The sequence below is a fragment of the Lytechinus variegatus genome, chromosome 10 (genome assembly GCF_018143015.1).
Source record: "Lytechinus variegatus isolate NC3 chromosome 10, Lvar_3.0, whole genome shotgun sequence".
NCBI lineage: Eukaryota > Metazoa > Echinodermata > Echinoidea > Temnopleuroida > Toxopneustidae > Lytechinus > Lytechinus variegatus.
Window position 1 is genome coordinate 35589663 of NC_054749.1, and position 25817 is coordinate 35615479.

Sequence of the window (25817 nt, forward strand, 5' to 3'; positions counted from 1 at the left end):
TCAAAAGACCAATGTTTCAGGATATACGATAAACAACGCTTATACTTGACAGAGGTTGTGGAATGGAGCTAAAGAATGAATGGTTTTCTCTCGATGGAGAATATAAGTATTATAAATGATCGCTTTCCCGTCAATATATTTTCGTCTGAGCATAAGGCGGAGACAAACTTAAATTTTAATATAGCATTCATAAAAAGCGCTTGTTATTTTTTCTGATAAGATAGATATAAATGGAAGATTTCGATAAAATTTGCGCAAATTTCAGGCAGCCCAAACGAATTTATTCAAGTTTCATTCACTTCAAGCATTTCTCATATTTTTTCGTCAGAAGGAGGTGCTATTAAATTCACAGAATTTGCAGAACTGTCTGACCCGCACAATCTCCGGTATACAGTAGACCCTTAATGAAAGGCGATAGAATAAGGAGCCGGCCCACTCGAGCATATTTTTTTTTCTTCGAACTCACCATTTACCCCAACAAAATTCCTTTTAAAAGTAACAACGCTTTCCAACTATGAATTACGTGAATGAAATACAGATGTTAACTTTGGTAAATGTGGCTCCTAGATTAACCATGCCGACAAAGGCAAGTGACCCCATGGTTCTATCAACGCACATTTTTTTTTCAGGACAAATGACTCGATAACTTGTCCCCAAGGTGACCCGCTGCAAAAAGTTTCGAATGACACACTTATCACTGCTAAATCAAACAAAATGACACACATACATGTAAGTGAGTTATTTAATTTGTCTTTATGTCTCCCATGACACAGTTTAGATGAAATGACATAAATTATTATCAATACGTCATTCGACTCCCTTACGTGTGTCATTTGGCTTAATGTAAGTGTGTCATTTGACTCTTTCTCATTTTGCTGTGGTTCACCTGGGGAAAGTGTTAACAAGATCTCAAACCCCTCATAGATCATGAAAGGTACATCAACATAACATTATGAATTAATACCATTCATCACCTTACTCGTTATTTCCTGACAAATTATGAAGGATATTTGGTACCAAGCATTTTTAACCCGGAGGCTGTACTTATAATGCAGGTTCTTCGACCACAGGTTCTCAACATTAAACATTCAACATCGGAAGTAGAATACTATTGCATCTTTTTCAAGCCTGACCTATCGAATGCGATCCGCATGGATGAATGTTGAATATTGGCGAAAAAAAGGATATATATCCTTTTATAGACTAAGACTGTTACTGATCGTGATAACATTTGGGCATAGACGAGTGACCACATTTGATAATGCATCTGCATGTTCCGCGTGACATCACGAATTTGCCGCCTCCTGACTCCAAGCCTTCGGGCCTTCAAACTTAGTTCATAATTATGATGCAGGTGAATAACTTCAAAGAATGAATCGAATATTTTGGTTGTTAGAAACAATCACAGCACGGTGCCTAAATATTTTCCACAGTAAACATGGCCCATGGGTATAAACACTCAAGCAGCTTTCGAAAACATCCAAACTGATTTGCTTGCAGTTGTCACAAGGGGCCTTAACATATAAATAAATTATAATGTTTCGGATAAGTTCAACTGAATGCAACAAAATCTATGAAGCTGAAAGTAAAGAGGCAGGGAAGATAGTATCAAAAAACGTGGCAAACGGTGAATTAAAATTACTATAGGAAATAAATTTTCGTTTAGCAGATCCGCAGGAGAAGAGATATGGGCAGATATTGCAGATACTAATACATGTATAGGTTTTGCATGTGAATCAATGCTGTACTGAACTAAAATACTTAACCACTTGATGATTACATTGTCATCTAGAGAAAAAGATACTCAAGTTCCTGTTTATATATCGGATGTTTTAATGTCAATATGAAATTAATTTCGTTTAATGTACTTATGGAGGAAATTACACAACTACCTAATCATTAATGTGTTTGTTGGATCCATAATTGCCATTTGCCATTTGAGCAAGTGCCAAAGTCTACCGTTGTCACTCACTAGCAAATTCAAACAGGTAAACACGGTACAACCGCGACTCTCCGTCATTATTTTGTCGTAAAATTAGAAAGGCATTAGAAATGTACCCATATAAGCAACGTCCGAATTAATTTTGAAAGTGCAAAACCAAACACAATATGCCAGATAAAATCCAAATTATTATTTCATTAGTCATTACCTTCAACTCAGCTAGTAATTAGCAGAGAGGCCGACTCTTACCATGCAGCAGAATGTCACGTGTTACCATTGTCATTTGAAATCATTAACTGACGAGAAAATGTATACATAAAATGTCCTTGTCCTTTATAAAAAATTAGTTTCTTTACATGTTCAGAGGTAACAAAAGGGTTTTGAGTAGGCCTATTTACGTATTTCATAGTTGCAGATATTGGTTGATAATGTATGATATCAGATTAAGTCATTTCATGTTTGTCTGTCATGAGTCACTGCGCTAATTTATAGGACGTTATTGATCATGGTCATTTTATTTGAAATGAGAAGAATCGGGAAAGTCATCCTCTACAATTTACGATAAAACTATATTTCATTATCAAATCAGAACATCTTCTTTATCAGTGCGTATTATGTTAAAATTTATTGAATCGTCTGAGGGAATGTTTTTGATGGACCTATGGATAATGATAGAATGTGAATGCTCATTCTCAATTCCAACTACTCCAATCACCTATAGTTTCGTTCCAAATGCCAATCCAATGTTGTATTAGTCTAGTAATCAAGTAGGATAATAGAAATCACAAAAGCAATAACGACAGGGCATATTCGTGTGCTATGATAAATCAACTTCGATTATGAAATTATCCGTACGCGTGTCTTGTTTTACTTTGAACAGGAAGGCACTTTAACTTGTAATTCAGTACATGTATGGGGAAGATCACTTTGTTGGTGGTCTGCATTAAAATGAATTTGCTTGTACCAAAGCATTTATAAGGCAAGGGATAAAATTATTTTATCTGATCGTAAAAGAGTGTAATAATAATATTAATTAGACCATTTATATAGCACAGTCACTATGTAAATATACTCTACTGCGCTGTAGTGTAACAGAGCTCCCAACAATGCTACTGCTCAAACAAATTAAACAAAAAACTTCTGAAAAAAGATGGGTCTTCAATAAATGTTTGAAGATGGTAACAGTTGGTGCTTTTCGTATTTCCAGGGGTAATTTGTTCCAAAGCTTTGGAGCAGCACAACTGAAAGCACGATCCCCAAGAGTTACTTTTGTTCTCAAGTGAGGTAGCTTTAGAAGCAGCTTATCCTGTGTACTTCGTAAGTTATGTGCATATGAATGTGACCTAAATGATATTAATTCAGACAAGTAATTCGGAGCTTGACCATTCAGTGCTTTGTAAACAAGCAAAAGTATCTTAAATGCAATTCTCTGCCTTATTGGCAACCAATGTAATTGAATCAGAACAGGTGTAATATGGGAAAACTTTGAGGAACCGGATACAAGTCTTGCACATGCATTCTGAACATGCTGCAGCTTGTTGATTTGTGAGTCTGGTAAACCAAACAATAGTCCATTACAATAATCAAGCCTACTGCTAATAAATGCATGGATAAGGGTTTCTGCGCTTTTCTGGTCCAAGTATCTACGAATATGGCGTAAGTTGTATAACATATAAAAAGATGATCTACTAATGTTGGATATGGTCCCACCCGTAATAACAAACATCAGGATTAGCCATTACTTGCACTGTAGAGGAATCGTGGATGTACAATGGCTATATCAAATTGTGTAAGAATCTGTCAGTCAAAATGATATACGGTATATGTGTGATCACTTTGGGCGATGCTAGGCAATATCCTAAGTGGTAACAGTAACACCACCTACGGTTCCTCAAAAAAGGGGGAACAAAAAAAGGAATTGTAACTAAAAATGGGACATAGAATGAGAAATACTAAAAGTGTCCCACGAAGGCGAGTTGAGAGGAAGCGCCGTGGGGTAGCGATTCTGACTATCGCCTTGTAATCAGAGGGTCGTGTGTTCGAATCCCACCATGGCCTAGCGTCCTTTCGCAAGGCGTCAATCCACACTTTGCCACTCTCACCCAGGTGCTAATTGGGTTCCGGTAGGAAACAATCGTCATTGTGGTTGGTTTAGCAAGTGTGCGCCTAACAGGCTGCTTCAAACGCTATGAATCCAATGACCAGGTAATAATAATTGTGAAGCGTTTTGAACAGTCATAGCTTGATTAAGCGATATATAAATGCCAAGTATTATTATTATTATTACCATTATTATTATTATTATTATTATTATTATTATCATTATTAGAAAATTATTTCCTGACTGCGATGATTATCTCAAAACAATATGTTAGATCATGGAGTTTACATTGTGATGTGCATTCATGTACAGGATGAAAGAATTCTGGTTTCAGATTCGTAAAGGCTTTAGCCACCATTCGACACATAGGTATTAATGAGAAATAAAGTGTATCTATACCTAGTCGGAGAGAGGGAAGGGGGTAACAGAAGAAAACAGTGGTTGGGGAGTAAGAAGACAAAGATACCTTCTGGGGTTTTCTAGTTAAACATGTTAGCTACAACCGCAGATTCATGCAGGAAGTCTTCCATAAGAATCTCAAATATAAAGAACAGCTCCGGATTCCTACGAAGAAAATTAACGTGAAAAGGAATTTTGTGGAAAGACAATTGCAAAATTATTTGCGAATTGTATAGGAGTAAAGTAAAAAATCATAATGGATAATTCTGAAATCGAGAGAGTAGATCATTATATCTACCTTGGGCAACATGTCAGAATGGATCATGAACAACTGGAAGAAGTTAAAAGGAGGACAAGAGCTGGATGGATCGCTTTTGGGAATTTCAATGACATTATGAAGAGCAATATGCCAATTTGCCTTAAAAGAAAAGTCTTTAATCAATGTGTTATACCGGCAATGACCTATGGTTCCGAAACCTGGTCTGTAACAAAGAAAATGGAACAGAAATTAAAAACCACTCAACACAGTATGGAACGCGATAGGAAAACCATACAATGGATTAGGAGCCAGACTAAAGTAATAGACATAATCAAAGCAATTAAATCAATGAAATGGAGATGGGCTGGCCACCTTGCAAGATCACATGATAATAGGTGGACCAAACGCATCACAGAATGGAGACCATGGCTAGGATCACGAAATCGGGGTAGACAGAAATTGAGATGGAGTGACGAGCTCACAAAATTCATTGGTATAAATTGGATTGCGTCAGCACAAGACAAGCACCTTTGGCACCAACTTGAGGAGGCCTTCGCCCTGCAGTGGGCTGAACATGGCTGATATGATGATGATGATGATGAATGTAAAAAATGGTCATCGGATTCGGATAGCAGCGAATCTCCCGCAATAGGACAATGTGTATTATAATATTCTTGATACATATTTAGTTCCTCAAACCATCAGCAATATCTATGTTTTTATTGTAAATGATACTAATAACATGTCCTTTCTTGGTAAATATTGTGGTATAAATCCTGGTATACATAATTAATTATTCATCATTGTAGTGGATATATGAATTCATATCAGAATACCGTGTAAGGTTGCAGGGTTGTCATTATAGGTACTTTGATTAGGCTTTTCAAGGTTATTGTGGCATAGGGGCCTCCCGTATTATGTGCATAGGAGGTTCGAGACTTTGGAAATGACCATACCTTTCCAGAAAATAAGTAATAATATTTACTTTAACACACGTCACCTGAGACTGACACACGCTCACTCAACGTGGCCAACACAAATACATACTTATCTCTCACTCGAACCTCGCCCGTGCCTTTATTTCAAGTCATCTTTTATTTCTTTTCGCGAAAGGATATGACGAAAAAACCTTTGAGGAACAATATAAACTCAGATATTCCTCTTAAAATATTCATGATCTGAGGAAGCTTACAGCTAAAAATGACACCTCTATTACTAGTCATTACTCTCCCTTATACTACTCGTTCGCCCGCACGTCGTGTTTTGAGAATACACCTCAAGTCCCTTGGCCGTATCATACCATCATATCTTGTTTGTTTTTGATATTAGAATGTCAGGTTAGCTTTTATGACAATCTTCCGCACATGGTCTAAGAAATGGCGAAAGGTAAGAAGTACTTAAGACAGTATCATTTGTTTACAAGGCAATTTTGCTCCTAAAACCAGGTCTTTTTTAGCAATTAACTTGGCGAATATTTAAAATTAAGTCGCCTTTACATAACACCTCATTTCCCCCTTCACCGCCCCCCCCCCCCCCGTCTCCCTCCCTCTTTATCTCGTCCTGTGTCTTTATCGCATGTTTGTAGAACGTGAAAAACAACCTTCTTCGGTTAACAAATCTTTTGAATATTTATACTTTCTTATGACAAATGATTTTTTTTATTACCTTGAAAAAATATAACTTTTAAATATAAAAGAAAAAAATGCATATTTGAATGAAAAAAATATGACGTATTACAACTATATTTACAACTGTTTTTCTTCTAAGGGGAGGGGAGGGATCGTTTATATTAAAGACGATTTAAATATTTGAGTAAAAGAAAACAATATTCTAAGGCAATCTACATTTTGTAGCGCAAGCTTACCCTCAAATTTTATCACTAGTAGCTAAAAGTTTTTATTTGCGGTAATGTCCAGTGTAAAAGGCTCCTGACAAATTAATACATGGATAGATAAGGTGTCGGAGTATTCTGGGTTTCCATGGAAACGAATTCCATATATTCTGTCCAGAATCTTCCTCCAATTGAAGTTTTCCAAGTCAAGTGCATGAATACAGGCCATTTTTCCCTTCTATTTTATATTTGTATCTTTCCTTTTTGTTTACTGCTAATTTTTATTTCGTTTTCATGAGACGTTTATCTTATGAACAGAAATTGGTTCATATGAAATTCGTTTCTGTCTGTTCCGAACCAGGCAAATGTGGATTTACATGTAACTAGGGTGTAAGATTCAACATTCTTTTTCCATCGGCACTGGCGGCACATGTTTATAATACGTTCTAATTGGGCGAATTACCCACTTTCGGTTGTAATGAGAGGGCATAAGCTGCGTATGATGGTAAAATGAAGACAGGAAATGAGGAGAGATTGCCAGAATCAAGTGAGCTTGATCGAACGCCGATTCTATGATAATACTTTTTACGGTGAATTTTCCGTGCAGGTCGAGAGGAGGAAGTATAAGAGGCAGTATTCCTGCGAGTTCTGGGGAATGTTTCATAAAAGTTGTCAGCACTGACTAAATTGTCGGTGCTGACAATTTCAGTGAAATCCTTAGTTTTGATTGGCTGTGAAGCACTTGCCTCTGACCGTTACTATGGTAACTGTCGGAGAAAGCCACTTGTCAGTGCTGACAACTTTCATGAAACGCTCCCCTGATGTCATAAGATGAATACTGTATTATACATAACAAGAGGACAAGATAAGAAAACCTACATGTAAATACACTCACTCAAATTTAAATATGATAAAATTCACTTCTACTTCCAAATGCAAGTGCAGATACTTTTAAACCCGAATCTCTTTGAAAGTATTCCTAAAAACTAGCAAAATAGGAGGCATTCTGCCCCTGAATGGGTCTGGCCAATATTTCTTTATTTAGAATAATAAAGAATTAATGTTACCTTAAATAGCCTTCATGGATCTACAGAGTAAATAGATTTGACATTATACCAATAGGACCCACCTACCTAACTGTCGTAATATTTCAAAACGCTTGATATTATTCATTGCGTACGTTTTGTGAAACCAGAATCTAGTTGTGACCTGAAATGTGCACTGTAAAAACTGTGGTGTTAAAACTGACACCAGTCGGTGTTAATAGATGACCACACCCTGAGGTGTTTAAATTACACCCTAGAGATTGAACATAACACCAAAGAGTGTAAATGTAACAACCAAAGGTGTTGTAATAACACCTATGGGTGTAATCTAACACCACTAATTTAACACCGGGGTAAAACAACTGGTGTGGTCCTCTATGTACACTGGTTAAAACCACAGTTTTTGCTGTGTGTAAGTACTTAATATTGACAATATTGCGTATGTTTTTTTATTTTGCAAACACCTGTGCTGCATTTTTGCGGAGAGCAAAGTAGATGCTGGCTAATTTCATGACCAATCAGTAATGTTCAATTATGTGAATGATTGAACGCAACAGTGGAGAGTCCGTATAGTCGGATTTCAAAACATAATGAACATATCTACCTCAAAATAATCCAACACCATTATTTATTTCATCATGCTTACGCTTTAACTTTTATTTACTTCCTTTCCCTCCTGTTTTCATTACTATCAGCGATTGGAGTAGAAGTCAATCTTGGGTGAGGTGCACTTCGTACTAAAATGACCATTAAGCCTATGACAGGAAGTTCATCTTAAACCAAACATTACTGACTATGAGAAATGCAAAATATTACGTCGCCTGATAAATGTAGATATGAATTGTCACTTCAGTGTTCTCTATGAAAAGACGATAGTATACGATAAATTTTGTCTTGAAAAACAAGAGACTGTTTTTATCACAGATCGACAATAAAAATGCTTTCACGTATCACATGCCACAACCGCTCAAGGAACCTATACAAACATGGCAGTATACTGACTCCTTTTCATTCCCGACCAAAGCAATGTTAAAATCAGCCACGCTGGAATTTGAAGCTGAAACTCAGCGTCACATTTGTTTTGAGTTTGCTCATTTTGGCGGGAAACGGAGAGACAGGCATAAATAATTCCATAACAATGGAGTTATCCCTGAACCTTCCATCCCTGCAGGCGTCGTTAAAGAGCCGACAACAAGGAACGGGGAGATTAATCATCATTACAGATGGGAATCGATAGCAATAAGGAAAGTATGGTTTGGTAGATAGCGCTTCCCATTAATTCCATTTGCTTCGATTGAACTAATCAATTTGTTCTCTTCTTCCCACGTACATCAATGAATGCTTTACCGTGTACATCGGTTGGCATATCCTCTATCTATCAGTTTTGGAAGATGATTCCTTACATTGCCTTGATGTGGAAATCAGTAATGTTACGGTCGGTATGGGTGGAATGAATTTTAATTTACATGTTCTTTTTTGATCGTGTTAGAATAATTACAAAAAACGCAATCAATAATATAGAAAGTGAGATCAATGGAAGTGCTACAGAAGGGGCAGGGGGAGTTGCCTCTTCTGATCTTTAACATAGTGAGGAAGAAAATCATTTTAAAAAAGATATCGTAAAAAGGAAGGTGGTCAAAAATTAAAATTCTCACCACGCCCGGGCATGCTGAGTGGGCATGTGTATTAGTCAAAGCATAATCATTCATCCACAGGGAGACTAAAACATTGTCTTTTTGTATTCGGAATATTATTTCGTCATGAAAGTCTTTCATTTTCTCTGCATGAAGTATAATTATATTCTTAAAGAAAATAGATAGTACACAAAGCCATGAAACACACTGCAACTAAAAAAAATCAATATTACCAACAAACCAATAGAGCATTTCTCTGCAAATAACCCGCAGTGCAAACTTCAAAGGACAAATCCATGTGGTCAATTTGTTCAATTTAAGATTATATACGTGTATATATAGGGTTGCTCCTACCCTGAACTCACAACAGACATGACCAATTTGCTGAGCTCTTCCTATACAACCAAATACACGTATGCTGCTTCATAATAAAACACGTGTGTTCTATTTATTTTGTCACATTATGTCAAAATTCAAAGTCAATTGACAGATGTAGCCCTATTGGATCTTCCAGCATCGCTTTCGTCGCCTTGAAATGTTTTCTTGATCGAAATTGCCATGCTTCCATAAAGGATAGCGCGGGGAATGAGACACAGTCAAGAATACTCGATTTTCCATAAAGTCTATGCGATCAAAAGAAAAAAAACAGAATAGTTGTGAAACCCTAAAACAATAAAGAAATAAAGTTTTGCCAGCTGACTTATTCAGCGTACATGACATGTCTTGTATGTTATGGTATTAATGGGGAAAATTACAGAAATTACAAACCACTCTCCTTTTGAAAAAAACACAATTCGCTGGCATCAAAGTGTACAAAGTGAATCCTTCGCGATTTAATGAATATAAATGAATCAATAAATATTACCCTAGACCTATACTGTATATTCAGGATATTGATATATTACATCGCAAAATATCAGAACAGAGTCGATAACAGTGTCGACACCAGTGTCAGCTAAAGCCGGGGTAATAATAATTGCAGGGCCGGCTGGTAGAACAGTTTTCGAAACTGAAGTGGCTACCATGGGTAAATATACCTATATTATTATTATCATAACAAACTATCCAAGATATACCATAAACATGTCCTAGGGTTATCAGAAATCCAATTTCCCATTTCATTCAAACATAAAATGTTATTACGCACCAGAGACAAAAGCTTGGTGCCAGGGTATTGTCCCCATGTGTGAGTATAGGTGATATGTTACCATAGTAACGGACCGTGCTCCCAAGCCATTCTGGGTTCATAATTTATGTTCATTTTTTTTCTTCGTTTTTTTTCTCTTTGTTGTTGCTTTATTTATGGTTGTACTAAGGACTTTGACTCCGACATGATATGATGGAGATCTAATGTGATGTGATTTATCAGCAGTATTGATGAGAAGTGAACTACATCAACAATAACCATGAACGGAACTATTGTGGATGATATTTTTTTACTACACACATAGGCGGCGGAAGCGGGGGGGACAGGGGGGACGTGTCCCCCCCCCCTAAATTTGAGGAGGGGGGGACGTTCCCCCCCTAAATTTGTTGTTGATGACCTTTTTTTATTTATTTATATTATTTATTTATTTTTTTTGCTTGTCAATTTATTTTCCTACGTCCCCCCTTAAAATTTTTGGGTTGAAAACCTTTTTTTTTTTTTGCTTGTCAAATTTTTTTGGGTTGTCCCCTCCTAAAATTTGTGGCTTCCGCCGCCAATGACTACACAAACACTTTTACACTCATCGCTCTAAGAGACCTTTCATAAAGTTGTTTGTAAACTGAGCACGACTTTATTTACTACTGATGACCGTTTCTTGTGCTAAAGAAGATTATCTAACTGATCTAAGACGTATCTTAATAACTCTGATAGAAATTTAATCTACACTGGGGTTCACCCTTCAGAAAAGAAATGTAGTCAAAATAGCACACACACACAAAATATATTGGTGAAAGTTTAAGGAAAATCCATTAAAGATTAAGAAAGTTATTGTGTTATATATAAGAATTGTAAGAGCAATTACATTCCTTTATTTAATTATTTCGTCTTTAAGGATATTCATAACATATAATAATTAAGAATATTCCAGAATGTCTCAGTTAGGTTTTGGACTTATGACGTCGAATATATAATATAAAATGCATAAATCTCAATTATTGAAGGTTCGTAGTGATTTTTTTTCATTTTAGGAATGGATGTGAAATGATTAATGACATACTAAAGGGAGAATAAAAACGTTTTCAAATTTTCTGAGAAAATGACATTTCATTTTGTTTTTTACCATACGATATGTTGAAAAGCTGCTTGCAAATGACATCACAAATTAAATAATCAAAATTCTTATTACATGTTTGCTCTTTGATGGGATTTCCTCAAACCTTCGGCAATATTTTTGTATCGTTTTTGTGCTATTTTAGGTAATGATTTTTTTATCAGGGTGAATATTCTCTTCAACTGTAAGAATATATTCATAGATTTAATTTCAAGCAAATTGACATTAAAATGACTAAATATCTAAATTAGCAACCAATGCTCAATTTTGCATAGTTTGTATAAATCAGCTGTTTTACTGAGCAGAAAGGGAATTTTCTGATATATTCCAGTGTCGATATTCTGCCATCTTTTGACAATATAATCACTGATATTAGAATAATGAGGTTTAAAGGTAATTAAATTTGTCTTCTCAGAAAAGCTTTAGCGGTCTAAACACTACACCAAAAGCAAAGCTATATGAATTAGTGATGTATTAGTTTAAATATTAATGTTCATACTTTCAATTTGTTTGACTCTTACCTCTTTGCTCGCATACAGAGTGAAGAAGAAAAAAATTCCTCACCATACTTTCACGCTCAATCGACATACTTCTAAAGCACCATTACCTCGGTCAATTTCGCACCCAATAGTCTTTATCCTCATATCCTATATCAACGATCCCATCCATATCTTTATCATTTTTTTCGCAAGCCGTATAAAAAAAGGAAAAACCGCCTGGCACCTTTTGTGTTTTCACCGCTGGTATATTATGAACAGAAAGGGTAGGATCGATTTCTCGCAAAGAGCGGTTAGAATGGGGGGAAAATGTCTCATGGGAAGGATTTCTTTGACGATGAATGGGTGGATTTGATTCTCATGAGCCCCTTACTATTGTGCATAACTGTTCCATCCAGATGCAAGTTCCAGTGAGGCAGGTGTTTTTATCTACACACGCATACTTCATGCGAAATGAGAGAAATAATTGTTGACTGGCTTAAAATGTCCCTACTCAACCTATTTCTTGGGCATTTCTGTATAGGCTGAAAGCTGGATGAGCCAACGAGATTCGAATCCCATGTACTAAGAAGACCATTGCCTTTGAAACCATCAGGTGACATGAAAGAGCCAGTCGATGAATGTGAAGTATGCAAAATCTGTGTATGTGTGTGTGTTTGTGTGGGGGTGTTGCGTGTGCGTTATGTGTCTATATTAGTGTGTTTCAGGGTGTTGATGAGTGGGGTTGTTGCCTGCGTGGTGTATGTTAATACAAAGGTTTGTGGGTGTGTGGGTGTGCTTTATCTTGATGCACATAAAATTGCATGTGATTTTTTTTAATTGCTGGTTTCTTTTTTTTCTCCAAACTTACAAGAGTCTGTTTTTGTTTTTTTATACATTCGTGTGGGTGCATATGCTTTCCATAACGTCCAAAGTATAAAGAGTAAGGTAATAGTATTCCTGTGATATCTCCAGTAGATATAGAACTATTTTTCTCTCTTAAAGGTTCATCAAATCGTACGCCTTATGTAGGGGGAGGTATGGCGATACACATGTAACAAAATACACCAAATTATTGAAGGGATGTACAGTATCTAGGCCTAGAGACATAATTTTCAATGTCTTGTTTTTACCTTACACGGGACTTAGCTCTTCTCTTTCATGAAGACCCTTGAGTAGAAGACGATAACTTTGCCCTTTTACTTAAACTCTATATTTTACATTATAGATCCCACAGTGTGAGTTCCATTTCATATTTTGGTTATTCATTTTAATGGACTGTAATTGTTTCTTTATTTCTAAGAAAACCAATGTACAAATATTGAACAAGTCGAACTGTGAAAGGTACCAATAAAAGACCAGGTCTATGAACCTGTATCCAATCAGAGCAGTTGAAATAGAAAAAAAGTGATACGATAATGCATCTATAAGGTGTTTTGGTTGGTGCATTTTTTTCGATTTTACTTAAAAACCTCTTTGGATGGGATCCGTAAGAAAAAAGTACTGAGTACATTTACTATTTTTAATACAAAACATTTTTCATGTAGGGAAATTTCATATTCCTGGTATGCAACTTGTTAATTTGAAACAATAGTCTTCAAAGAAACATTAAAATATTTCTTAACGGTAAGGTATTGACCAGACCACAGGAGTGTCTTCAGGATCTCCACAAGTGCAATGAAAGGTGCGCTGACAGCCAGGGATTCGTGTGACGAATTGCAGAGATAGAATGAGTATCCTGACACCTCGCTTCCATAACTTGCACGCCTTCTTTCATCTAGATTTTTTGGAAAATCCATTCTCTTCCGCTGTATTTACCTTCTTCATACGTGCTTAATTCAACGGGACAGTCGTAAGAGGACAGGACAACTCGCTTTGTGTCTTTGATCTGGAGTCGTGTTTCCTTTTATCTGATTTTTGGCTTCCCTCACTCTCGACATGCCCGACACGTCTGGCAAGCCAGAAAGCACTGTATCTCGTTTCAAATCATATTTATACTTACATTGCCTATTGCTTTCTGAAGCTTACTATACATACTGAAGCATTTAACTTTTAATAATTTAATATGGGATCCTTACTAAAGTGATTATTTATTGGAAAATGTGAAATAAAAAGTTATTCAAGATACCACAAAAATGATAATATTACTAATTGTTTTGACCATAATAAAATGGTAAAAAATTATCACATATGTGTTTGAAAAGAGCTTTTAAAGAATTTATCAAATGAACAATTAGGTCACGAACTCCTACTAAATATTTATTGCAGTGGTTTACCATGTCTAAAGTTACCTCAGACAATGGAACAACAAATTAACTGTGATCGGATAGACCTCGATCCTACGATAAAGATTAGATAGATATTCACACTATCTCACCGCTGACATGATACCTGTAACTCGCCAGAAATGCGCCACGGTATACTCACCCGAATGTGGGATCACTGGGCTGAGAATAACCAGGTATAGATAAAGATATGTACCTAGCATCGAAGCTAAATTAGTCTTCTTTGATTACTAACTCCATCATCATCAGATCATGAACTCAAAAAATTTTATATCCTAGAAAACAAAATTTTGTTTATTAAATGATATCTGAAACGATTTATTTCATCCTCCACCTATCTTCTACCAGTTTTTCTCTCCGTGTGCGTGATCTGTGACGTTAATTGCGTTCACTTCATTACACAAGGTCTTTTTGCATAAGTATTCTCATCTGCGTCAACAAAAGTATTCTCATCTGCGTCAACAAAAACAGATGGTCTACTTGTAGCTCTGTGGTCATCACTAATGACCGGATTATCCGGGAGAAAATACGCGAGGGTCACATATCATAAAAATAAACTTTTCATTGAAGCACCAATCAAAAAGCAGAAATTATTACCATTGTCATGGAATTCGACACTCCAGCAAGACTTGCTATCATAATAACTATAATATGGAATGGGGGCCATATGAACTAATAAACGGGGATTCTCTCCAAGACAATACAATTCTGTCAAATCGAGGTCAGGACTAAACGTGAGCTAATGAGAAGTAGCCAGGTGAAACTATACTTGAACTATACTTGAACATGAAAAACAATTGTTGAGTGTATATATATATATATATATATATATATGTATATATATATATATATGTGTGTGTGTGTGTGTGTGTGTGTGTGTGTATATATATATTCGGTTTTTTGACATCCTCAAACAACTTCTTTGACAGCCCTGATTATAGGTAAAGTATATACTATGAAATCAGGGTGGTTACAAGTTATGTTGTAGTAGAACTATTTATCATTTTCTAGAAGAAAAAAAATTGTATCAAAGACCGGCCTTTACAAATTTAAATCAAGAGAATTAAATTCTAATCAGGTTATAATGATAATAAACTCTTTTCTCGAAGGGAGATCGTCAAACTTATCTAAATACAGAGATCCAATGAGCGATGATGACCATGCATTATTCAATATCATTGTACTCTTTGAATAAAAATAAAAAACATTATTTACTCAAAGCATGCATGCACTATTCGATTTCTTTTTTAATCGAAAGCAATTTTAGCCAGAGTATGACACCTTTTTGTCCTATGTTCGTTCCATCTTAAAGCTACATGATGAAAACATCGACATGAAGTCATGCTTTACAAAATATTTCCAAAGTAGTTCCTAGAGAGTTATTCAACTATGATAGTTCCCACATAAAACAACAAAATCTAATCATAATCACCCGCCAAGGAGAGATCTGGAATTGAGCGAAGGAAGAAAATAAATCAAGGGGGGAAATAACATCGTGGAACATGATTAGGAAAGCATATATCCCATTACTGTTTCATTCACCTCCATAAAGATCTGGCGCCATACTTCTAAAATATTCATGGTAGAACATGTATCTATCATTCAGCTAATAACCATGGCGTTACGCCTGCAGGTTTATGACAAATTGAATTCTCAGATTTTCTTATTAAAGAAGAATATTTTCACATGTTCACCTATAAATCTTACAAGGGGGATACCAAATTATTGATCCTCTTGCCATTAGATATGAACAAGTTTTAATCGATAGGACACGTGTTTATATATACATAAATATATATATATATATATGTATATATATACATATACAAAATATGCTGAAGATAATGCTTTCAATGCCAATATAATTTTTATTCTTTCTTTACTCGAATTTTCGACGGACCTCCGTCTTCTTCAGGAGTATATAATGTGTGATTATATACTCCTGATTGATACCACACATTATATACTCCTGAAGAAGATGGAGGTCCGTCGAAAATTCGAGTAAAGAATAAAAACTATATTGGCATTGAAAGCATTATCTTCAGCATATTTTGTTACTATTAGAGAAGCCAATACGTGAAACTTTAAGATATATATACATGTAAGGTTACTGTTTTATCGTAAGGGTCTTAGGTCCCCCGATCACTAAACAGATTCGATATCATACAAAAATATATTCACACAACGCACAAGAATGTCCCGATATAATTACTCCCATACACACTCCATTTTTTAGACTAAATTGAAAACCTACCTTTTTGATCTGTAGTAAATCGCATTATTTGTTGTTGTTACTTGTTATATACCATTCCTTTAATTTCTTGAAATATCCTTCATTTAGTTTTCTTTTAATTATCGATAAACCTAATTTTATATCATTTTTGGATTTGGTTAATTCTATCAAACTCTTCAACTTACTTATATTTTTACTATGTATCCAGCGCTTAGAAACAATGTGTGTATCAATAAATGCTGTTTATTATCATGTAGGCCTATTATCATTATGACTAATTTCACGTTATACCTAAGCCTACAACGGTTATCCTAGACAAGCTCAGGAATAATTTGCTGGTACTTGATATTTCTGTGAAAAATGAAAAATAGAGCAAATTGCAAGTATAAACTTGTTTGCCCCAAGACTAACTAATACCCACGACAAACCCACATGATACACCATAGATTAACCGAAATCCTAATTTGTAAATATAACATTGGTAAAAGAAAAGCTTCATGGAAAAAGAAATCCGACTGAGCATAAATTTTGGCTCAACTGATTGAAACATTTTCTGTAAGACTTTACTACCCTCTATCCTACTTGTCACGTAATCTTGTTTCAAAATGACACAAAGCTAATTTTACTACATGTCAGGATACAAAATTGAACTGTCATTGCACAGTAATAAAAAAGTGGAAAATTCGTTGAATGCCCATTTGAAACGACGTAACCATTTTGTATAATACTTATTAGATGAGTGTTGGCCGCTTTGCTGTCACGAGCGGGAGAAAGAAATAAATTCTGGACAATACACCGATCATTTATATATTTTTATATTTCTTCAAGCAATATTCGGTATTCAAAAGCGGGAAAATGGCCTGCAGCAAAAATCGTTCGGCTTTCAAAAGCATCATTTCATTTTATCCAGCATCTTATTCAAGTCATATGGTTTGTAAAAGGCCATTCAAAGAGATATATTTTATCGGGTATTATAGTTAACTTGTCAGCATTTGAGATGTGTATGTCATTTTCAGAAGGTTCGTTACTTGCCCTTGGCGGCTGAAATGACGTCATGTCTTATACTTCTTTCATCTTTGCCATGTTTGTTAGCCGTAACAAAGGTGTATAGTAACTGAATAAGATGTGAGTTACCATTGACCTTCCATCTCGATAGGAATTAAGGAAGGAATCTTAACTTTATAAAAGTAAGGGTTGAAAAGAGGAGCAAAGTAAGATTCTTAAAATGTTCGCCTTTATAGGAACCATACAAAGTCTATGTGCTAATGAGTTTGAAATTCTAATCGCAACACAATCGTTCAATAACCCGAATGGAACAAAACAATTACAAATATCTGAAATCATCACTTCCCATAATATATATTTTTGGGGCCTAAATACAGTTACAGAGAGCTATCAATGATCTAGTTTCGATACACACCTAAACATAGGAGAGCTCCGACCCACTTGATAAATATCAAATATTAAGATAATATGCATTCATGGACATCGGTAAAATTTAGGTGTAAAATTTCACCATAGGAACACTCAATGCTATCACTTTCATGGTCATTCGAAGCACTATATGGTGGTCAATAGCTTATACAAGTTTTGAATTCAGGTTTTAATTTCAAATTATCTCCATATTAGATCAGCGACTCTTTTCAGTGCCATCAACTTTTCATTCTCAAAATATAAATACGTAAATACACATTTGAGACTACCAATTGAAGTCGGTCTATGTCTGCTTTTCAAGTGGGGCCTTTGGAAAGTCCCTTTGAATTTCTATCTAAATGCATCTTTTTAACGATTACTATCCACACCGGTCTGGAGTAATATACCAGTTCGTAGTTTCACTCTGCGCGTGATCAGAGGAAGATCATTGGTACTAAAGTGACATGGTGATAACGTTTTTGTGCGGTCAGGGGTCCTTTGCAGAAAGAGTTGCGTTTAAACGCAAGTCAAAAAATCAGTCGCAAGTCCCAAATGCGCGCTGTTGGTTGGTTGAAAATCAAGTTGCGCATGATTTTTAGAGTTGCGTTTGATTGCAGCTCTTTCTGCAACGGGCCACAGCACTGGTCTATTTCTCACCTGCTCAAAGAGTAGAATTTATAAGCCGGTAGAAGTGACCAGCCAAGCTGTCTGCAGGTCGAGTACTTAGTCTTGTCGCATTCCAACATATTTATTTCTATGTATAACTTATATTAGTCTCGCTAGGGTTTTAACCTATTTCTTGAAACAAAACTTTATCTCTATCTCTTTCTTCCGCTCTAATGTATTATTTTTTTATCTATTGCTTATCTCTAACTATCCATCTTATCTCTAACTTTAACATTCCAAGGCCATGCAGAAAACAAATCCACATTATTGATACACCATTTCGAAGCATTGCTATATTAGAACATTGGGACAAAGGATTCATGTATTTCGATGCTACAATTATGAAAGAAACACGTCGGTATTTTTACTTACTTCCTGTACAAACGACTTTGCCATCCAAAGTATTTCAACAGGTATATGTAGGTCACAGTTTTACATACCTGTTAATTGTGAGATAAAGTACTTATACATAAGGTAGTAAGGTACGTTATATACTCGAACATTCAGCATTGTGGCTGGCATGGCACCTAAATGTCAAAATCCTGGACCGGTATGTACTTCGGTCACGTGATCAACCCGACTGTCTTCTTTATGACGCCAACCGGGCCTCACTGAACAATGGAAAGATCACGTCACCGATTAATACTTGTCTTCTTCCAGAGATAAGTTCATCTGTTATACAACTGGTGTGTTTGTCATGGAAGTACATGTATATAGCCAGAAGGGTAGGTTCGGTTACAGTCACACCATGCAACGAAACCCACTCCGATCTAGCCGATAGTATGTCATTGGTAAGAACATAATATATTTCTTTGAACTTGAGTTGGTTTCGCCAGTTTGACTTGGCATTGTCATGATTGTAGGATGGTAAGTCCCATGATGGGCCCGTAAGCTGAAAGTCAGGTTTAAAGCTGTAGTTTAAGCTGTAGTTTAAGTATGGGAAGCCAAAAGTATCAAAATTTTTATTAAGTTGTATGTTTCTTATGTTTACTGTGCTCTTTCCTGATTCACCGATGTGAAGAAAATCATCTATTTATATTTCCCAGACAATTATGAATGATTTGAGAGCCAAGTGAGCTGAAGTATGATATACCTATTGTTAGTGATTTATGTAACAAATGGCTATCCATACTTAAACCACAACTTTAAACCTGAGTTTAATTGAACCTGCTATAAGAATACGGGCCATAGGGTGTATGCGCAAGGAGGAATTCTACCTAAGCTAGATTCCATGGACGGTATTCTGAAGTCAGGTTTAATTTAGACAATGGTCTCACTCTGTGCTAAAATTATGGGGAGCCAAAAGTAAAATATATATATATATGTTTATATTGTAAGTTTCTTATGTTTACTAATTTGATTTCTTTTGCTTTCACAATGAGGCAAAATTCTTCAAAATAGTTCAGCTATCATTCCCAGACAATTATGAACAATTTGAGTGTCAAATAAGGAAATAAAGTGGATGTGTACTGTTAGGGATTCGTGCCCTAATCGGCTTTCCATACTTAAACCACAGATTTAGACCAGAGTTTAATGTAAACCTGATATCAGAATACATGCTAATGGGTGGTATTCTAACTGCTTGGTCGAGTCAAACCTTGCTTAACTTAGAGCACACGTTTATGGGGTGCCATTTGTTTTCCAATACACCAATTAGAGATTATTCTTATCCTGCTGCAAAAAGATAAAAATATAGAAATATTTAATTAGTGAGGAATAGGAACAAAAAAAAACATATGTAATTTCAATGAATCAATTGATATATTAACCCACGAAAATTGAATATTATGAAGCCTGGCATTCCATAGTAGTGCGGTTTATCAATTCTTCTTAAGACTAGGTGTTAAGGTATCTAGGTATCACAAGTGTTTGGCATTTCTTAGGAACGTAAACTTGAAGGTGAGGGTATATGTAAAGCAAACAAAGTATGTACAATATATGTCTCTCCTAAAAGCTAATAATCACTAAACTGAATTTTTTTTAGTCTTTATGAACGAAAGAGCTGAACATACATTGACTTTGACATGTTTGAAATGCTTCGTGAAGGGTTTCTGAGAGTATTAATTCATTATACATTCCGATACATCTTGATAAGTTTGATTTAGAATGGCGACATGAATAAAAAAAAAGTTTTAAAAAATCCACTTCAAAGGCTAATCGTACTGCATCAGAATGTAGTTTAGTGTAATCTTAAATTTACTTACTAGCATTATCACATACGTTTTATGCGTTAATGTTGGAGCATGGATTAACAACTGTTCATTGAATGCTTGGGAATATGGAAACACCTATTGACCTAGCCAGATCTCGGAGAATATAAAATGTCATGTTTGGTGCTTAATGCCCGCGAAACTAGTGTGGAAATTTCACAGGATTTAAAGGGAAAAAATTACAATATATATTTTTTTTGTTATTGCGGTTGACTTCATTACAATCATATTCTTGCATTGTTCAAGTAGCTGGTGATTTGAGAGGCATGTATATGCCCTTCCGAGTATATATATAATTTTAAGTAGCGTTCAGTTTAAAAAAAAGACCATTATAATTGATGGATGTCCTTAAGTGTTGTTTCTTCTCGTGCATATATCCATTATCCAGACAATGAATGAAATATACAAGCACTAACATATACACAGCAAAAACTGTGGTATTAACCGGTGTACATAGAGGACCACACCAGTTATTTTACACCGGTATTAAATTGGTGGTGTTAGCTTTACACCTATAGGTGTTATTACAACACTTTTGGTTGTTACATTTACACTCTTTGGTGTTACGTATGTTCCATCTTTAGGGTGTAATTTTAACACCTAAGGGTGTGGTCCTCTATTAACACCAATTGGTGTCAGTTTTAACACCACAGTTTTTACAGTGCAACTTGCGTCTATACACACTCTTAGCTTACTGATGTTTTTTGAGGGTTTTTTCCCCGTTTTACTTTACGATGAGTCATATTGCCGTAAAACGTGAAGTAACGCAGCAACATCGAACCAGTATAACTATCAATACAGTATGAAATAAGCAGCTATCTAGAAAATAAAAACTTTTTTACGAACTACTTTGCAATAAATACGGTTTGCTCGTGTGAAATATAACAACAATGGTATCTCTATGTTATAATACGCGGAAAGTAAATACACACATAATCACATATACACTATTACAATACACGCAGCATGCATGTTCAAGTATTTGCATCTCTTTCGTGATTATAAAAGACTAAATCAACTCGAATGGGAATGCATATTATTATATACGAGCAATGCTAGAAACGGTAAAAGTTTTGCATGATTTGTCTCTAAACATCATAAAATCAGTATACACATGGTTACAGTTATCATGAACATGCGCGATAATTGACAAATGCAACATTTTTGCATAACTATGGACAAGATTTTATTTATAGTTGTTTTTGTATGAAATGAGCTAAACATAATGTATATGTATATATATATTACCTCTCTCTCCAAATTTGCTAATCAATCACATTGTAAGATTAACTCCCTGTTACACTCCTTAATTTATTTTGGGACACAATTTCCTCTAAATAACCTAACACTTTTATTTTTGCATCAATATGTCAATAATATCATATTCATATCAATGGGACGAAGGATTTGATATTTTTGGGCTAGCGGGAAATTACCAATTATCCCCGTGTCAAATATTCGAGAAAAAAAGAAGTCTTAATGCATAATCCCCCGTCGGGATATAATCCCAGAAAAACCGCTCAACTGAGATGCATGGCCTTCTCAGGGATGGTATAACATGGTCAAAATCTTCTTCATTTCCCCGCCTAAAATGTCAATGTTTCAACTGACCAGATACTCCGGATATCTACGTCTCTCTAGTATCATGATCAATATTTAAGCGAAACCACTGATCTCCAAAAATATACCACTTGCAAGGGATAGGTTTCTTTCTTACAATTTCATGAGATATTCATTTGTTCTCGAGTATGGTATTAGTCAACGGAGTCGTGACTTCTTGAGATGGAAAGTTGTAATGTTCTATAAGGACTTTTAAAAGCTTTAAAATAGAAAGGAAATATAAATGAATGGAGGACATAAAAGTCCCAACTAAAACAGAAGATTTTTTTAAACAAGATATCTCATGATAAAAGAAACAGAAAAATTATACTTTAAAGAAGAAAAGGAGAAAGAATTTTGGTCAAATGCAGGGCTGCCCCCTCCCCCCCGCCCACACACACACACCTTTTTAATCTGAAACACTGGAAAAAAGCGTACAATAACCATCTGACTGTGTTTTCTTTTTTTTGCATGGTCAACCCCCCTACCCTTCAAACCCGTTCCGCGGCCCCTAAAATAATAGTCTATAGTCTCTCAAAAGTAATTTAGACAAGGTAAAACTGACACTTTCTGTGTGGATGAGTGGGACAAAAATGATTTTTCGACACCCGCCAAATTCATCGCTTATATAACATTCTTTATCTCGCAAATGCCGGTATTAGATTCCAGAACAAACTCTGTTAATAAAACATGATAAAGATAAGATGGTATTGCGCAGTCACATTTCCCCGGCGAGTCTAAAACAGCCGTTTTAACATTTCTTGTACCGGCTACGTATTATAGTTGGTTTGAATGAGGAATAAAAAGGCTTTCGAAATGTGAGTGCAGCAGTACTAGGTAGTTTTCACAATTGTGACGGGGACAAATTCTACGACATAGACAATCTATTGTTAAAAGACCTCAATGACAAAACAGTGTTTGTCGAAAATCAGGGATTCAAAACAGCAGTTTTGGTTTGGACAATGGACGAACGATATCATTAGTAAGTTTTGTCACCTGAGAACCTTACGACGATCGGCTGTCAAGGTTCACAAGTTTTAGACAAGACCTCTCAGCTGTTTATTGTGATTTGACTGGCATTTTCAAAAGATTGTCTATGTTGTAGAATCCGTCAGTGTCGCGACTGTGAAAACTCGCTATTATGATAATAACAATAATAATATTTGAAATTTATATAGCGTATAATAGTCAAAAGACTCTCTATGCGCTTTACAAAATATATTTAATTACTAATACATTAAGTCTTATGTAAATTATACAATAAACCATAATCCTAAAATACTTAATACAAAAAATTCGAACAAATTAAATTAATACATAAAGTTACATCACTAATGAAGTGAAAACTTACAATATTTAACAATATAATATATTTAACATTATTAGAAGACTATTTTGAAAATAGGTGTGTTTAAAGCATTCATTTAAAGATGGGGAAGGATGGTTCAGTTCTTATATTTAATGGTAGAGAATTCCACAGTACAGGGACAGATAAAAATGGCTCTTGTATTTGTGGAGGGAACGGTGAGTAGATGTTGTGAGAATGATCGAAGCTTACGTCTTGGTTGATTCTATAGGTGGGTCTTCATCAGCTCGAGCTTGAAGAATAGCGCGCTAATGTGGGATCAGAGAAATAAGCCCGAAGTCAGTGGGAGTGTGCGATCCCGTCTTCACCAGCTCGAGCTCGAGTTTAAGCCCGAAACTGGCGCATGCGCGCTTCAAAGGAACAAGCGCGCGGTTTTAAAATTTTACCGCGCCAACATTCGGACCGTCTGCGTACGTACACAGTACGTGTGCGTACACGTACACGTGTGTTTTGTTGTTGTAAGAGCCGGAAATTGATTGTTGCAGTGCATGGTGGGATCGATAAACCCGAAATTTGAGCTCGAGCTGGTGAAGACGCGAAAAGAATAGCGCGCTATTTTGCGAATTAGCTCGCTATTCTGAAAATAAGTCCAAGATTTTGGTGGTTTATTTTCCGATCAGAATAGCGCGCTATTTCCGTCTTCATTGCAAAATTAGCTCGCTATTCTCTGATCGGGCTAATTCACTGGATCAGGAATAGCGCGCTATTCTTCAAGCTCGAGCTGGATTAAGACGCACCTTATGAGTCCTTTATTTGGGAATGGATCCGAGAACGCTCACTGACAGACCCATCCCCCTCCCATTCATGCCGCAACGTAACTCCTCTTCGTCTTTTGCATATTTGTGGCGTTATTACATGCATAAGGGATTCTTCGCAACTGCAACGGACTTAAATTTACGGCGTTGTTCAACTATCTGCTAAGATTATGGGAAGCCAAAAATGTGGAAAAATTGTTTGCATCATTTATTCATCTGCCATGCTTTTACGATGAATAAAACTTTTAGATATTATTTCCAGACAGAATTATTTCAGTGTCAATAAGCTAATGAATTTAACCCGAACCATTAGAGATTGGCTATCCATAGTTAAACCGCAACTTAAAACCGGGGTTTAGATTATTATAAGTATAATATTGCATATTTTTCCATTTTGATAAAAAAACACTCAAATGGGCCGTCATTACCATCATACTATCAAGTCACCATCGCCAATGTGCACATTAAAAAACAGTTTACGGATCAAATTCTAATATTATATTCTCAATAAATTAAGCGTGGAAATCTGACAGTTTAAACAGCTTCTACAAGGTTCATATATAGTGAACAGCGTTGTATAGCATCTTAAACAATGTTTTTACTGTGCAATGAATTGTCATTCATTGCGTTTGTATTATTTGACATTTATGGTTATCTTTTATTGATAAAGCTCGTAAAGAAAGATAAATGGATGTATTTCCAAATATAATATTTGATTCTGAAAGGAAAAGGCAGTTATCATCATAAAAAAGCTATCTTCTTACCCCTATATTGATTGATAAACTGAATAGGGCAATTTATGGGAGTAAATGACGACCATTACATTGAAATGAGCTCCATTTACTCCATGATGAGGAACATAAAATTAGAAATGTGATCTTCATAGATCCGGGTTCGTTTTTATGGGATATCCATTTGTTATGATGGGGAGAGCCACGGCATTGGTAATATAACAAAATACACAGAGAAACGTCGTATAAAATGATAGTAATATTAATTTGGAATGTGGGCCATTGCTGCGATACCAATGAATGAATTTGATGTGGAGGGGGGTTAGGTTATGGGCAAACTCATGGCTATATAAAATAGATCCACATTTCGTAGATTTACATCGTACAAGTTGCAGTTTGACTGAAAAAATGAATAAAGGAAATGGTTTCCAAATGATGTTTATACAGTATATGTAATGTAATGTATATAAACGTATTCATAATAAAACAATATAGAAGAGCCATCCTTTTCGTTGAATAGAAATTATTTCATTTCTGAATAAATGATTTATTTTGATACGTTTTTCCTAAGTTGAACCATCATTGAGATATTTTTATCGCAAAAGTACTGTTT